We start from the raw sequence: 10,704 nt of genomic DNA on the forward strand, positions 1-10,704 counted from the left end.
GACAGCAAAGTCCTCATGGTTGCCAGCTTCTGATGTTACCGGAGAAAATGCATGTGAATGTGATAGTTAGGTTTTCTGAAGCAAAATCTCCATGTTACATGGCTGCATGTAGTTGCCTAACTTTGGGTCTAGTCCTGGCCTAGTAAAGCCCAGGCAGGATGGCATGTTGCAAGGAAAACTAGTCTGTGAGCTTATGGGGTTGCCATCATCAGCAGAGTGAATGTGTCCTTTGGGGATTCCTCTGGAGAGAAAATGAGGGACCCACTCCATGCTGCAGTATTCTCTTAGATCTTTCTAAAATATCATGGAAAAGGCAGTGGAATTTCACATCTCCTTGCACACCCACTGTTTGAATAGGGGCATTTTTTCCCTCCTCAAAGCCATTGCTCTTGCACACCACAACCATGAACATCCACAAATGGGAATGATGCATGGTCCCCCTGATGGTGCTTCAGAGTACAGGGAAGTGAAGATCTAGGTAGCTACCAATATGAGCACTTAATTAGCATTTCATGCTCCTTCAAGATATCCAGATCTCAGGGCTTTTTGTTTCAAAGCAACCACTGTACTGGCTCTAGGGAAGAACAGTAAATGGGGAACAGCAACTGCCAGCTCTGCATTGCAGGAGTGTGGGGAAAGAAGACCTGAAGTGTCTGTGTCAAAAGGTGAATGGGAAAAGTGTAATTGCCAAAGCCAAAGCTTCATTAGGATAGCAGGATCAGTTCTTTAATGCATGCTTGCAAGAAGATCATTAGGGACCTTCTTTTTGTATCTCCTGCAGGAAAGGAACTCATTAATTAATGATACCGTGCTATTTAAACCCACATTGGGATGTAGCTCTGTAGTGGTTCACAATGAGGCAGATTGCCTCCTTTGTCCCCGCCCACCCTGGTGACCCTGTGAGGGACTGTAGTGTATACCATGCACATTTTGCCTCCAAGAAAGGCTTGGGTTTGCTTCTTAGTGTGGAATAAATATTAGAGTAATAAAATGGACAATTGAATTGCTCACTGTGGAGCGCATGCTCATGCTTTTGAACGTCAGCCTTGCACCTCATGCTCCCAAGGCTTGTTACTCATCATGAAACAGTTTAATAGAAAAACAGAGATCCCATGTTACATCTGAATGCAATTGCTTTAGATCATTAAGAATTTTGCTGGCAGGTACATGACAAAAGTCTTCTGACCCTCACTTGCAGTTGTCCTGGATTTTGGCAGCCCTGTGTGGAAAGCTTCTGTAGGTAGAGTGTTTGGAGTTGGTTTTATGGCGTTTATGAAAGATGTGCAGAACTATGTGCAGGGCTCTCCTAGCAGAAAACTGTTTGTCCAATGTGATAAATGATGCTCGGGTGTTCTTCAGAAGTCAACTTGTTTATTTAAAAATGAGAAACCACTGAGGGCTGAGGACGAGATAAGCCCGACCCCAAATAGCAGTCTGGATAAAGAGTTACAGCCGCACGACAGGCTGGGTGCTTCCTTCAGAAACAAGAGTTCCTCAGGAAGACCCGGTGCTGGGCACCCCAGAGGTTTTAAAGGCTCTCGCAATGTCGGCTTGGAGCGTTTTTCAATCCGCAGTTTGATTGTTCTAAATACAGACCTTTGATTGGTCTTTAAGATCATGCAACCTCCACCAATCATTTCCAAAACTCAAGACTCCATTGGTCCCTTCCTTCAGCCAGTGAGGATCCACACGTCATCTGGGGTTGTGACTTCATTTTCCTAGAAGGTTCCATTCTGCTCTGCCTTCGTTAACCTCAACCCCCGCTCCTATTGTTCAAAACTGGCTACCACATGTTTCTGTACACCCGTACAATCATACGCAACAAACAAACATCATTAGAACTTTAACTTTCTTAACCAACTAGGGAGTTGCACTATTTATAACAATTCCCCCCTCTGAAACTTTGACCTGGCCTAGGCCCACATCAAACTCTTATACAAATACAAATTATTAAACTCTTTCTTCATAAATCCAATAGATTTTTCTAAGCTTCTGGTACTTCCTATAAATTTATTTGGATGTCTGAGGACCGTGGTCTCTCTCTTGTGCCTCTGTTTTCATCAAATTGATTGTCCCAGTCTTTTCAGTCTTTTCGGCATTCGGTCTTTGTCCAAAACTGATTTTGAGGGAGTTTTGCACCATTCTCGTAATGGTTTGGATTAGACAGGGAACCATACAAGGAAGGAGAATAAGACTTATTAGTGACCCACCAGCAATTAACAACGCCTTTGTCCACCAGTCAACATTCCAGATATTATCCCATCACTTAGCTTGGAAAAATGGGGTCCATTTCTGCAGGGGAACATGAGCTAGTTTCCGGATATTGCTGTAATGTTTCTAATGATTTCACTATGGTTGTCTATCTCGACACAGCATTCAGATGAGTTAAATTTTCCCCATTACGCTCCCTCTTCAGCTTGTAAACAATCTAATGCTAACCAGTTTTGCTAAATCATTGTTCGCATCTGCCTGGATTGTGCTGAAATCAAATCAATAGCTAGGGAGGATTGATTTGAAATTATTTCTATCAATGCCTGTAGGAGAATGATGCAGTTCAACATGTAAATAGGTGTTCTGTAACCCCATGACACATCTTGGGCCCAAGTGGCAGGGCCATATGTTGCTACAATTCACTCAGGTAGCCATTCGTCCTCCCCCCATCTTTGGGCTCCCCCTATCAGTGTCTGTCTCCTTTTTCTTTTTAACTCATCATCAAGGGGTACCCCCAGATGTGGTCCACTAATCTGTGGAAGGAGGAAGAATGTGGGCTTAATAATGCCCAAAGTGCAACTTCCCACCCAGCTTTGGGGGAGCATTACATACCTTGTCTTCCCACAGATCCAAAAGAGGCCTTTTGGGGCTCTCCAGTGTTGGGGTGCTCTTGTTACTTTAAGGCCATTTCTTGTCCAAAATTTTGAAAGTCAGGATTCGTCTAGAAGAGGGTTAGCCTCCCTAGTAATGCACTCATATAATTTTTCCTTTCCAATGTACCAACATCCTTGTTTTTTTTCTTAGATCAATACAGCTCTGGTGCCGGAGGGATCCACCACTGATGCGTATTATTGGATACAAAGTATTGCTTACAATGGAGCTGACCATCACCTAGGTGATATAACTGGGACCTCTCCTCCATAAGCATTCCTCACCAATTACCTGGGACTTCAAATTCCATATTTCTTCCTCGGGTCTTGTATCAGTTCCAGGAACTCCTTTCTCCTGTAGCCTTAATAAATTCTGTGAGCTCAGCGCAATTCCCTCCCATGGCCAAATTTCCTCCAGTTGCGTGTCCCCACAAATCCAACAGTTACTGATATTAAATTCACGGCTTATTTTCTCTACCAAATCTAGAAATAAGTTCTTACCTCTCGTCACCTGAATTTCCCAACCCCTTTTGATTACCCCTTTTATTTCTTTTCCCTTAATTATATCTGGCTCGGATCCCCCACCTTTCACCTCCCGTTCAATAGGTTTTTCCCTGAGCAGATCCGGTTTTCTTTGACAGGGCATTCTCCCAATAGTTTCTGTTTAAAATTCTCTATGTTTTCAGAAAGCCAATATGTGTTGCTGTCCTCAAGACAGGTTGTTATTGGTGAAAAGTTGATGGAGGAGGGGTTCAGATTAGAATGTGTTCTGAGGACAGCTATCCACGAGTCTCCTGCATACAGGGGGTAGTAGCATCTATCACACGACACGGTCTCTCCTTGCCAGCTGTTCATTAATAGGAGGACTGATATTAACGGGGGTCCGGTACAGGACACTTTCCCACCCATATCCTTTACCTTTCTGAAGGTTCTGTGACTCTGTGGCTAAAGTGCTTCCTGATCCGGTCTTGCTCCCTGCAATACTTTTTTATTGGCTACTACTTCTTTTTCTGTTGCAGGAGCTCACTCCCCTCTTGTATCCACTTGTCTCGTTCCTCTTTTTGTAGCCTGATTGCTAAGTGCATGGAAGAATGCTCCATCCTCTTTCCAGACTCTTTGGATCTGTAACAAGGAATATCAGAAGTTAAGAACATATTTTTATACAACATCTTATAGTTAGTAACACTAAAAGCATTTAAATCACCTGAACTTTAAAAGTTACACAATTAAAGAAGTCAATACCTTTTAAATAAGCTAGGATAGCTCATTAAACATCATTGCAGCTTATGGTTCCAATCTAGCAATGACGATCTGTTATTCTGTTCCTCCTGATTGTTCAGACTGTTTCTTCTTCAAAACCAGCTTAGTGTCCATTTCTTTGATCGAGGTCCAGTCGGTGGAATCGAGGCTTGCTGCGTAGGAGCAAGGACAGGTCCTTTCACCCTTGAAACATGTGTCCATCCCTTCTCCTGTGTGTGAGCAGCTGTTTCCGTGATTAACAGGACCTGAAATGGACATTCCCACTTCGGAATTAATGGCTGATCTTTCCAGGTTTTAATCAAAACCCAGTGCCCGGGTTGGTACTCGTGGATTTTAAAATCGATAGGAGACCTCTGAGGGAGATATCCTTTCTGTCTAAATTCCTCTAAGGTGATGGCTATAGTTTGGATATACTTTCTTGTGCTCTGCTCTCCTTCCTCATAGTTTCCAATATTACCCGGGGTAATTAAGAAGGGTAAACCAAATATCATCTCGTAAAGGGGCGAAATCCCTAAGTCCATCCTAGGTTTAGTCCTCTCTCTCATTAGAGCTAAGGGAAGACACCTCAGCCAATCCATTTTCATCTCCTCGACTAACTTTGTAAGGGCCACCTTTACTGTTTGGTTCACCCTCTCGACCCTTTCTGAGCTTTGTTGTCTCCAAGGGGTATGGAGCTTCCAGGTGATGTTCAATGCATTTGTTGTTTGCTGTAAAATTCTTGCAATAAAATGTGGGCCTCTATCCAAATCGACGTATTCACGATTCCATATCTTGGTATGATCTTTTCTAGTAGAATCTTACTGACCACCTCTGCTGTCGCCTTGGCAGCTGGATATGCTTCAACCCAATGGCTTAGATGATCCACTATGACTAATAGGTATTTAAACCTTTGGATTTGAGGTAACTGTGAAATGGATTTGTACATTTTGACAGGGTCTCCTAGCCAAACGGTCTCTTCCTCCTTGAGGCAATTTTCACATAACTTTCTTATTTATTCATTGGCAAATCATACCATTTTGGGTCAGCACTGTTGCAATTTCAAACATTCCAATACAAACATAGGTTTTCATAGAATGATCACAGAGGGCTTGGGTTCCCCAATGGCTTGAAGCATGTAGATTTTCTAATATTTTCCTACTTAGTGCTTTATTCAGCACTTGTCTGCCATCAGGCATTCTCCATTTCCCTTTCCCATCTTTATTAGCACCATGCTTTTGTAATTCCTCAATTCTTTTTCATTAAATACAGGATCTTCTCCATCCTTTTCATCTCCATCATCTCTGCCTTTTAGATCTATTATTCTAAAGACTTTCTCAATATTGCCCAGAGCAGCTTGCTTTGCTATTTAATCTGCTAAGTGGCTCCCTTTGACCTCCACTGAGTGTCCCTTCTGGTGTCCTTTTACATGCACTGCTACCACTTCCAAAGGTCCTTTCAGAGCCTCTAATACTGCTTTAATTAGGCCCTCATGCATCAATGCTTTCCCCTTTGAGTTTATAAAACCTCTCTCAATCCCAGTCTTTCTGAACGTGTGTACTACCCCACAGGCATATTTGGAGTCCGTGTAGATGGTTCCACTCTTTTGACTGAGCCATTGCAATCCTCTCAACAACGCGTAAATGTCACAACACCTGTGCAGACCATGTCGTAGGAAGTTCTCCCTCCTTGATTGGTGTCATGTCTTGTCCGTTTACAACAGCATATCCCAAAACCTGCTTCCCGTTTATGGCCCTTGATGAGCCGTCTATAAAAAGGACGTCTCCTTCAGTTAATGGGTGCCCTTGCAGATCCTCGCTAACTTTTGTCTGCTGGTCAATAACTCCAAGGCACCAATGTTCTAGCTCCCCCTCTGGTTCCCCATATAGGAACTGGGCTGGATTTTGAACCTTCGTGGTAGCTAACTCCAAGTTTTCCTTATTCCTCAGGATTAGTGTGTATTTTAAAAGCCTGCTCTCTGGTGCCCACTGTCTAGCCCTTTTACTCAGTATGCTTTTAAGATCATGTGGGGTATACACTTTAACTTTGTTTCCAAATGTTAATTTATAGCTTTTCTCCACTAGGGTTACAGGAGCAGCAACAGCTTGGAGACAGGTCAGCCATCCTCTTACAACTGGGTCAAACAACTTGGACACGTATGCTGTGGGTTTTCTGACTCCACACCATTCTTGCACAATGATGCCATAAGCTACTCCTTCTTCAATATTTACAAACAGTTCAAATAATTGCTTTAAATTGGGTAGGCTTAACACTGGAGCTGCCGCCAATTTCTCTTTCAATTCCATTAACTTTTTCTTGTCCTCTTTGTTCCAATTTATGGGGTCATCCCCTACTAAGTTTTCATGTAAAAATTTAACTAATTTTGTATGCCAATCTATCCATAACTTACAGTATCCAATTAATCCTAATAATTTCCTTATATCTGTTTTGGCTTTTGGTGCTGGTAGTAATAATATTTCCTGTATCCGATTTGAATCTAACTTCTTGTAAGCTTCTCCAATTAAATGACCCAAGTACTTCAGATTCTATACACTGTAATTTCTTTTTGGATACTTTCAAACCCTTTTCTCCCTGACAGTTCAATAAATTAACAGTTCTTTCTTGAACCTCTTCCTTCATTTTCCCCAAAACCAATAAATCACCCACATATTACAAGACTTGTGTTTCCCCACTTGGTGTAAACTCCTTCATAATTTCTTCCAGGGCCTGGCCAAATAGATGGGGGAACTCTGTAACTGGAGGGACAGACAAGCGATGAAGTGGACAAAAGTCCTTCTGGAATAGAGGGGGCATCTAGGGCAAGACACTGTGTATAATGATCACACTCTGTCCTGAAGAAAGACAGGGTCCTTGCAGGCCTTCCAGAAAGCATCTCAGGGGAAGCTTTCGGTCTCCCCTGCCCCGTTTCCTAGACTTTAGCCGAATTCTTCCCTCAGAGAAAGACAGGAAGCTCAGGTGTGTTAGGAGATAACTGTGAGCATTGGCACAGGTGAATGGTCAGGGATTCAGAGGCTTTGGCAACCCTCCTCCATGGATAATCCCTCATTGTGTATTTTCAATAAACCAGAGCTTAAATGGCAAGTCAGCAATTGGAGAAATACACCACTGAGACAATAAAGCTGTGAAGTGCCTTGTTTGGAGGAGGGACAAGTAGGATGAGAAAAGTTCAAAGAGCAAGTACTGAGATAACAAAGAAGAAACCTGGTTCTTTGAAGGTTCTCTAATTTTTGTTTTCTTCTCTGTGCCTTGTTGTCAGGGAAAGTAATCCCCAAATACCAGAAATTTAGATCCAAAAAGGAGACACAGAAGTCCTTTTATATTATTCAAAAGAAGGGAGAAGCCATGGGGCATTCCCCAGGGGTCTCTCAAATTTTTTGGTGGACGCAGCCTCCTTTTTATCCTAATTTCCCGGCCGCATGTCCCTCTCTCTTTCCCCATTGGCTGAGGTATTTGAGAGGTACAGATTTCCCAGAATGCCTGATACTTACGATTCTCCTCTACTGTATAACCCTCCCTCTTCTTTTTTAATTCCTATAGAATTTATGGGTTTTCCCCATTGTTTTTTTCATCTCTCAACATCCAGTTTCATTTACCAGAAAATCTACAGTTTGTTTGTAAAGGCAAACATGGTTTTTCCCATTCATTAATCAGTGGAATCCTTCCCATTGTTTTATATCTCTCAGTGCTAGTTTTATCTACCAGCAGACCCACAGTTTCTTTGTAAAGATAAGTCTGTCATTTCTCTCAGAGGGAAGGTATGAGTTAGTATGACAAATCTGCCATTGTGTAGTATTTCTGGAGTTAGTACTCAGAAAAAGAAGTCTGTCATTTTGTGTGAGCATCCATGCTGATCCCTGATCCATCCATGCAGGTTTCCTGCAAAGGTGATGTTTTAGTAGTGCACTGTTGCAAAATAGGTGTTTTCTGCTGGTCGGCTGGTACAAACACGTTCCTTTCTGTGGTAACAAACCAATGGCGCCGTGCGTGAGCATCCTCACAGGCCTCTTAGCCCGCAGCATCGGCCCCAAGGGCTGCTCTGTCCCTGCCTGCGTGCCTGGCTGATGGGCAGGGCTGGAGGCCTTGGAGAGCAGCGGCCATTGCGGGCACGGGGCTCCCACCAGCTGCCCCCTGGCCCAGCTGGGCCCCACTTGAGGAGGAAGGAGGCTCCCAGCCCCGGCCTGGCTGAGCAGTTCCTGTCTCCCCCAGCCTCTGCTCTGGGCCCCACGCTGGCCACCCTGACAGCCCCTGGGCCAGGCTGTGGGAGGGGCTGCTTTGCCCTCACCTGGCTCCCTGCCATCAGTGCCCTCCTGCTCCCTGTCACACATGGCGGCTGTCAGCACCGCGTCCCTGTCCAGGAACACCAAGGTGTCCTCGAGGTGCTGGTCCTGTCTCTCTCTGTGGAAAGAAGAAGGGTGTGGGGAATTTGCAGGACATGCCCAGAGCCATGAGGGTGCTGGTCAGCCCTGGTCAGCCCTGCGTGAGCCCTGCTCCTGTCCGTCTTCTGCTCCCGTCGTCGCGTTGAGGAACACCGCCGTCTCCTCTGGATGTTCCTGTGCTGATTCTGGGAAGGGAGAGGCAGGTGAGCCTGCAGCACAGGCCCAGAGCCCCGAGGTGTGGGGCCCCTCTGGTCCCTGAGCAGCTGCTTCCCTGCCTTACCTTCTCCTCCCGGTGTCAGGTCGCACTGACACACAGCCTGAGCCCACCCTTCCCTTTTGGGGCCAAGGGAAATCTCTGCTCCTGGCCCCGGCACTGGGTGCTTTCTCAGCCAGTCAGGGAAGGTGATGCTCCACGAGAGAGGCATGAACATTGCAGGCAAGCCTACATCACTGCAGTCTTCCCAAAGAGCACCAAGCAGAAGCCAAGAAAGTGCAGGCCCATCAGTCTCTCCTCCATCTCCCAACAGTTGACAGAACACCTCCTCCTGGATGTCATCTCCAAAGCTCTGGAATAACAGGAAGGGAAAACCATGCTGGAGGAATCTCATAGCATGGCCACCTCTGCTGCAGTGACTGGCTGGGTTTGTGCGGGGAGAGCAGTGGCTGAGTTGTCAGCCGGAACTTCAGCGAGGCTTTGTCCCTGCCTCCCATAACATGCTCCTGAGGCAGCTGAGGGAGAGTGGGGTGGAGAAGTGGACAGTGGAGCTCCAAACTCAGAGGGTTGTGACCTCAGGGGGCCGTGCTGGGGCCAGCCTTGTTTGCCTTATTCCCCAGTGACCTGGCAGAAGGGACAGAGCGCTCCCTCAGCACGTTTGCTGATAGCACAGAAGCGGGAGCAGGGGCTGATGCACCACAAGGCTGTGCTGCCCTCCAGAGTGACCTGGACAGGCTCGAGAGCCGAGCAGAGAGGGACCTAATGAAGTTGCTCAGGACAAAGCCTCTAGAAGAGCTTGAAGCCTTGTAATTGCTAGGCAATAATAGTTGTTTTGCATATTGGAATGTATAAGGTCATGTGGTGATGTCCAGTCATTGGAACCGCTCAATCTCTGTAAGTTACAGAACGAGTTCCTTAACTGTGTAAAGAAAGTCTTTGAGGCAAACTGCAAATTCAGAAACTTCTTCTAATATGAAGTTGGATATTCACCATTTTCTGGCATGCTGGATGAGACATAGGGATTCCAAAAGGAATGTGAAAGCAAGCCAATAAATCTTCTTTTAGAGTTCACACGTGTTTCCTGCTTGTTCCTTCTAGAACTTGCCAAAAAATGTTACTTTGGAAATCCATTCAAAGATCTAATAGGAAAAAATATTGGCCAAAAGAGTTAGCCTGTGTTTCTGAATAGGAACATGTTTCTTGTGTCAATTCAAGATTTGTACCAGAGTTTGGGGTTTTTGGTGTGTATGCTTTCAATGAAAGTTGCTTCTTTGCAGGACTTTGAATAATTAGACTTTTAGTAATTAGATTGTGCAGCAGAAACATCAAAATTACTGCATCCTGCTGTCCAGTGCTGAAAAGGGTTGAGAAAGAGTTGGTGGCTCTGTGTGTTGATGCGTAACTTGCAGGAGCGGCACCGGAGCAGTTCCCAGGGCCTGGAGAAGCAAACGGGTTCCTGGTGCTGAGGACAAAGTGTCCACAGCTCGGGATTGCATGGCTGAGCTCTTCTGGCTCCTTCTGCTTCAATGCCTTGCCGAGACACAGGTTCCCTGCAGAGCCCCGGGTGCAGCTTCCCAACTCTCCCCTTTTCTTCTGCCTCCACCCTGCCTCCTGGGTAAAGGCATTCCCTGGCATTGCACCTGCTGTGCCTCCCTCCTACTTCAGTGAAGGCATTGTTTTCCACCCAAGGGGGCTCTCCCCTGGAGACAGGAACACGGATGAAGTCCCGGTGCCCCAGCATCAGGCAGGTGCAGGGTATCTCTGCTTGTCAGCCCCTGCCCTGTTTCCCTGGGATCCCACTGACTGTTCTAGAAGTCAAGGATCTGGACTTTGCAGGAGCGTGTTTGCAAAGATGTGAATGCGAAAACTCTACAAGAACTGTTTGTGTGTGTCCCATCTTGACTTTTTTCAAAATATTTGCTAGAAGGAAAGCATGGACCAAACTGACAAAGTTCTTTAATGTGGGAAAAGCATTGGACTCCTGAGCTGAGTACTG

This window comes from Poecile atricapillus, chromosome 9 (genome assembly GCF_030490865.1).
Source record: "Poecile atricapillus isolate bPoeAtr1 chromosome 9, bPoeAtr1.hap1, whole genome shotgun sequence".
Classification (NCBI taxonomy): domain Eukaryota; kingdom Metazoa; phylum Chordata; class Aves; order Passeriformes; family Paridae; genus Poecile; species Poecile atricapillus.